This window comes from Notamacropus eugenii, chromosome 4, assembly GCF_028372415.1.
Source record: "Notamacropus eugenii isolate mMacEug1 chromosome 4, mMacEug1.pri_v2, whole genome shotgun sequence".
NCBI lineage: Eukaryota > Metazoa > Chordata > Mammalia > Diprotodontia > Macropodidae > Notamacropus > Notamacropus eugenii.
In genome coordinates, this window is record NC_092875.1 from 288,007,997 (window position 1) to 288,015,281 (window position 7,285).

A 7,285-nucleotide genomic window follows, 5' to 3' on the forward strand; every position below is an offset into this window, starting at 1 on the left:
GGAAAGAGGTGAACATGGCAGACCCAAACCATGGTCCCAATGGTTCCCAATCTGATAGACTGAGCGACCTGATTTCATGTAGCCTGTAAAAATGATTATGCTATGAGCTATACAGGAGATAAAATAGCTTATGTGTGTGGATGCATTAATCCCCCAGGTATTTATCCCCCTTGGGATATATCAGTTGTGCGATATTATCAAGGCCTTTCATAATCAGTATGGGTTACTAAATTTTGCAAGAGACCATAGGTATGTTCTTCATGGGAGTCTTCAATATGATTGAAGACCTTAAAGGAATATACATAAGCACAAAGATTGCTGGAAGCCAGGGCTAGCCGAGCAGGTTGGGAGTTTTCAAATAGTCTCTTAAATGTCTTTCCACTGAACTAGGAGTGAAAGGGTGGGAGTGAAAGCAGAGACATGTAATCAGAGGTTCACTAATACTTACCCACCTTGAACTTGGAGAGTTATGAAACTATGGCTAAAGGCTCAGTTCTCCAGGGAAGGAATTCTCTAGGAGATGAGGGCCTGAACCTTCAGTTGCAGTCTCATGGCTCTCAAAGATTCAAGTGTATAACACTATTAAAAACAAGATGGAATAACCCATTCAATACTGTCCCCAGCTCCCTGTGTTGGTGGTTTGTCCTGCTTGGATGGTTGACAGCTTGGCCTGAGCTTATGCTTCCTGTGCCTGTTTTTCTTGGATCAGTTCTATGAGGACTAATGAGGATTGAATAGCTGTGAAATTCTCAGGCCATGATCTTGCCTGTATTGGGTATGGGGGAGGACAACGAGTCTTCCAGCTTCCCAAATAAAATCTCCATTTGCTGTTTGTGGCAATAGGGGACAATACACAAAAGAAAAGTTGAACCAGCTTTTCTTTGTTAAAAAAGAATGCTTTCTTTATTTACTCCTGGCTTCATTTTTTCAAGTGAAAGATACTCTGGGTTCTTAGGGCCATAGTTGACTACTAGGGAATGACGGATCCCTCCAGGTAATGGTACCAAGCCTCACATTCTACCCTTACTGTCAGCAGCTTTCCTCAAGATTATGTAAATTCTTTTAGCTGTGAATGACTCCCACAAAAAATATCCATCAGAGACAAAATCCTCAAGAGACAATACCAATATGGACTAGTCTTTCCCATATTTAAGAGGTCTGTCTTCACTATGAATGTATTCCAGATGTCTGGGTATGGTAGTCCAGAGGCTTTGAGGATCTGCTACAGTTCATCAAAAAAGTCTTTGGGGACTTGGATTGATCTATGAGGCATGAGTGGGATTAACTTTCTCTCATTTTTTCTTCTTCCAGTCTTTACTATTCCTAGAGGCACTCCTTGCATTGCTGTCTCCACTTTACCTGCTTCTGTCTCACTTTCTCATGACTTATCATTTGTCACAGGAATTCTAGTTCCCCTTGTTCAATGTGACATCCACCCCACCTTATGGACAGATGGTCAGGGCACAGGTGTTAGAAAAATATTTTTTTAAACCAAGGTGACATGCTGCCTCTTGTCTCAAAAGTAGATGAAAATGTCTTTGAGATAAACTACATAATACCTGTTCCCCCCTCCCCCTATCCCTTCCCCAACTACTAATCCAGAAGGCTCTGGAAGACAGTTCATCATGAAATGCTGAAAAATTATAGGGCCATCAAATAGCAAGAAAGAAGTGATTCCCCCTACATGAACTGTCTTTGCCTAGCTGGAAATGGGATTTTCTGCTTATGGCCATCCTGAAGTCAGCTAACGGTATAGCCCTTCTGTGCCACAGACACTTTGGAGAAATTAACAGCTTGATCCAGCTGGTCCAGTAAGTCAGAGATTAAGGACAATCTGTCCTGGTCCTGCTGCACCCAAGGGCCTGATAAATACAACAGATACTTAGCTCCTCATTCTTTTCCTTCAGAAATAATATAGAGTGAATGGAGCAACAGGGGAAATGAAAGGACACAGGAAGCCCCTCCCCTAATTTCTCTTCAAGAATTCTTAGTGTTTCTCTCTTGGATTTGTCCTATGCAAAGGATGGAGTCAATGGAAATAAAAATTATTTGATAGCTCCAATGTTTATGTGATGGCATCAATTCCATCTCAGTCACATACACTGAAACCGCTAAGATTAATGTGGCAATGTGATACCTACTTCTGGAGTGAGAACATGACATATAGTTAGATCCCCACTAATCACCCTTGTCATTCTGCCAGCAGTATGGGGAGCTGAACAGCATTGGTTCTTCCTTCTAAGAAACATCCAGTTTAAATAGAAATAGTTGCCTAACCTCTTAGAAGCTTGTCACCAGCTTCAATAACAGGTTTAAACTTTATGGAGTACTTTGATTCCAAAAACTCTTAAAATGCATTATTTCACTTGTATTTACTCTCTCTTATATATGACACATCTCTCCTGGCACCTACTCATTTAGGATATAAACTTTCTGAGGACAATGAGTATTTTACAGTTTTTGCCTCACAGCCCCAGCAACTAGTACAGTGCCTAGCAGATACTAGATATTTAACAAATGTGTTTGACTTATATTGAATTGACTTTCGGCAAAGGAATCAGGCATTCAGCAACTGAGTAAGTAGCCTGAAAAGGTTTTTAAAATGGACTACTGTTCTTCATTACATGCTTAAAGCTATTTTTTTAAACCTCCCTCAAAAATTCCACTCTGAGTGTAACAAATTATTTTTCCCAGTCTTCCAACCTAGGGGATAAGATAGATTCCTAGTAAGATCATTCCTGCCTAGTAAGTGAATATCCTCTGCTAACAGATGCAAAGTTTCCTTCAGGAAAGAGGATTTCAATGACTTTCATTGGCCTTAATCTGTCAATCAGTACATCCATCAGCTCCAGAAGGGGAGGAGCTTTTGTCATAATCTTCTAGCACGCTTGGTCCCTGACCTTTGATAGAACCCACCTTTATCAGATAATATTGTCATTTTTATTATATTGGCTCAGCAATTAATATTTCACCAATTGTTTAGAGCTGATTTTATTTGTTGGAAAAGTGTTTTGTTCAATGAGTCCATGAGTTTTTCTTGGTAACTCCCAAGTATTTATACTGTCTTCATGATTTTAAATTAAATCCTCTTTCTATCACTTCCTGATGGACTTTGTTGGTAGTATATAGAAATGTTAATGATTTATGTGGATTTACATTACATCCTGCAACTTTGCTGAAGTTGTTATTTCAACTAGGTTTTTAGTTGATTCCCTAGAACTCTCTAAGTATATCATCATATTTTCTGCAAAGAGTGATAGTTTTATTTTCTCATTTCCCACTTTAATTCCTTCAATTTCTTTTTCTTCTCTTATTGCTATTGCTAGCATTTCCAGTACAACACTGAATAATAATAGTGATAATAGACATTCTTGCATCATGGCCAATTATATTGGAAAGGCTTCTCAGTCATCTCCATCAATGCTAGATTATGATTTTAGATCTTAACATTTTAAGAAAAGCTTCATTTATTTCTATGCTTTCTAGTGTTTTTCATAGGAATGAGTGGTGTATTTTGTCAAAAGCTTTTTTCTGTATCTATTAAGATAATTATATGATTTTTTGTTTTTGTTACTGTTATGTTTTGATACTGATTATGCTAATAATTTTCCTGACATTGAACCAATCCTGTATTCCTGATATAAACTCCCCCTGGTCATAGTGTAAGATCTTTGTGATATATTCCTATAATATCCTTTTTTCCCACTGATATTCATTAAGGAAAATTGTCTATCGTTTTCTTTTTCTGTTTTTGCTCTTCCTGGTTTACTGATTTCTTAAAAGCGAAATCTAATGGATTTTTCTCAGTTCTCATCCTTCTTGACCTTTCTTTACCTTTTGATACTGTTATTCATCCCCTTCTTGATATTTTCTTGTCTCTAGCTTTTCATACACTGTTCTCTGTGTATAAATACATCTAACTTCACTTTCTCAGTCTCTTTTGTTGAATCTTCATCCAGGTCACACTTGCTAATAGTGGGTATTCTCTGAGACCTTCTCTTGGATTATAGGACCTAGCAAAGTCAGTGAATTTTTTTCTTAGTGAGCCTAGCAAATCCAGTGAATTCAATTATCATCTCTATGTAGATAATTCTCAGGTCTATTTGTTCAGCCCTAACATATCCGCTCACCTTCTGTCTTGAATTTCAGCTATTACACATCTTGAACTGAATATCTCATAGATATTTTTAACTCAGCATGTCCAATACTGAGCTTATTATCTTTTCCCCAAGGTCTCCTTCTTCTTAACTTCCCTATTACTGTTGAAGGTATCATAATCCCTCCACTAACCCATGCTCACAAGTTAGCTGTCACCTTTTACTCCTTACTCTTTACTCCTTACTCCCCGACCCTGACTCAATCATTGCAAAGCCGTATCAACTCTATCTTCATAACTACCATTGTATATTTTCCCTTTTCTCTGCTGATGCTGGTTCTCATTACCCTATGCCTGGATTATTGAAACAGCCTGATGGTTGTCTCCCTGACTCAATATTCTCCTCATTTTAATCCATCCTCAACTTTGTTGTCAAATTCGTCTTTCATAAACAGAGGTCTAACCATACAATCTCCCAATTTGATAAACTCCACTTGCTCCCTATTATTTCCAGGATCAAATATAAAATCCTCCCTCTGGCTTTTAAAGACTTGCATACTGGCCCCTCCCTAAATTTCCAGTCTTCTTACCTCTTACTCCCCCACTATGACCTAGTGACATTGACTTCCATGCTGTTCCTCACACAAAATACTCTATCTCTTGGCTCCAGATGTTTTGGTTGTCCCCCATGTCTGGCATACTTTCCACCCTCATCTCTGCCTCTTGACTTCCCTTGCTTCTTTAAAGTCTCAATTGAAGTTCCACATTCAGCAAGAATCCTTTCATGATTCCCCCATAATGTTTGTGCCTTCCCTTTGAGACTACTCCCTAATATATTCTGTATATATCTTATTTGTGCATAGTTGTTTGCATGTGATCTCCCCCATTAAATTGTGAATTCCTTTACAACAGGGATTGTTTTTTTGTTTTCTTTGTATCTCTACCACAGCATACTGTCTGGCACACAGAAGGTGCTTAATAAACATAGGCAGTAGAACCTGAGTTTTCTTTCTATAAGTTGTAGGTGAGAAAGGTTCTCAGTCCAGACATAAAGGGCCCATACAAAAACGTGGAGGAAGGAGATTGAATTTTGCATAAGACATTCTCCATGCAAGTGATTATCCTACCATGAAGCATTATATTTTTGATCATTTCTTGGTCTAGCTTCTGCTGATGTTTTACGTTCTTTATATGCTGGACTGACAGCCAATGCTGCAGGGAGGCAAATGCAGCTTCCAATCTCTCTAGTAGGTAGACTTGTATGGGAGTGCAGCAAGGCCTCACCTAGGGGTGACCAATGCATCAGGACCTTACATTAACTACATGTCTGGGAGAATTCCAAGGATGGAATTTTCCTGTTCTTCCTGGTTTGGAAAATGGGGGAATTCCAGAGACAGGAAGTTCCTACGTAGGTAAGGTCCAAGAGCATCTTGCCAAAAAAAGCTAAGGTCAACAATTTGTATATGAGCCATGGAATTTAAGGGGCTGAGTTAGAAATGTGTCTCTGGAACATAAGCAGAGTCAAAACTAGAATCACCAAAGTTGATGGGGATGGTAGGTAGAGAGGTTGAGGGTCATGCTGTGGGAATTTACTGAATAACAGGGCTTCAAATTTGGTAAAATATTCAACAATTTTCTTACATTCACTGTTCTCTAGGCACATGTATTTTATGTGGGGTTTGGCTCCACCTTCCTTCAACTTGACCTCAGATTGATAACTCCCACAGCTTCTATTCCCTTCATTTGCTCTGTCTGATAATGATCATCTCTAAATACTGATGAATACAGCCTCCTTTTCATATCTTTCTTTATTTCCGATCTTAGATCTCTCTGAACTGGCCAGAAACCCAGTTATAAAGGTGTGCTGTACAATGTGAGCCATTACCAACTGCAATTTTGCGGTCCTTCTACGGAAGCAGTCAATCCTTTCATAAATCCCTGCTTACATTAATGTGGTAGTATTCCATACTACTAAACACTTAAAACAGTGCCTGGCATTTTTCCATGATATGTATACGATTATTCCCTTCCCAGTCCTTCCCCTCACCCCCACATGTTGATGATGCCTTCACATCGACTATAAAGGTTGATCATTCCTTCCCTTGAGTCCTGCACAGATCTACCTAATCTGTTGGAGTCATTCCACAATGGCTTGCCCAGGACTCAAGTTGGGGACTCTATGAGCACTTGTTCTCCCTACAAAACCACTCTACTTCCTTCTTTTGATCACACATTTCCTGCATGGCATCTTATCTTCTGCATTACTTCTTGAGCAAGAGCTATCTTCACCAAATTGCCTAAGCCTACTTACATCTGCCACAAAAATAAAAACTGTCAACGATACTGTGCTTTGAAGTTTGCTGAGTGCTTTACGGACATCATCTCATTGAAGCCTCATGATAAACCCATGAGATAGATACTTCAGACATTATTATTCCCATTTTACAAATGAGGAAACTAAGGCTCAGACAAGTAAAGGAATTTGTTTGAGGTAAAGAGTTCAGCTATTATTATTCCCATTTTACAAATGGGAAAACTAAGGCAAATCTCAGTATTCTAGACAACTCTCTAAAACTATAAATTACAACAAATGTGTGAACCTGTATTGGTAGAAGGGGCTTCCTTTTTGGAATACACCAATAAAATCACAGCCTAGTTAGATGGTATCATAGATGAGTGCTAGATGTGGAATCAGGAAAACAACTTCAAATCTCACCTCATACATGTAGGTGTTTGTATGGCTCTGGACAAGTCAATTAGCCTCTGTCTGACTCAGCTTCCCCTTTTGTAAAAAAGAGCTAATAATTGCACTGACCTCCCAGGGTTGTTGTGAGAATCAAATGAAATAATCATCTTTAAAGCTCTTTGTTAACCTTAAAGCATCATATACATGCTTGCTAAAAGCTCCATAACCTACTTTATTTTTGTAAATATATTATTTTGTAAAATATTTCACAATTACGTGAAAAATTTTAACGTTCATTTTTAAAAACATTTTTGAGCTCCAAATTGTCATCTTCTCTCTGCCCCTTATACACCCTTTATGAAGGCAAGCAATAAAATATTGATTATACATGTGAAACCATACAAAATATATTACTATATTTGCCAGTTGCATAAGAAAACACACATGTGTGTACACATGCACACATACAAACATATACAAGAAAAATAAAGTAAAAAGCAAAG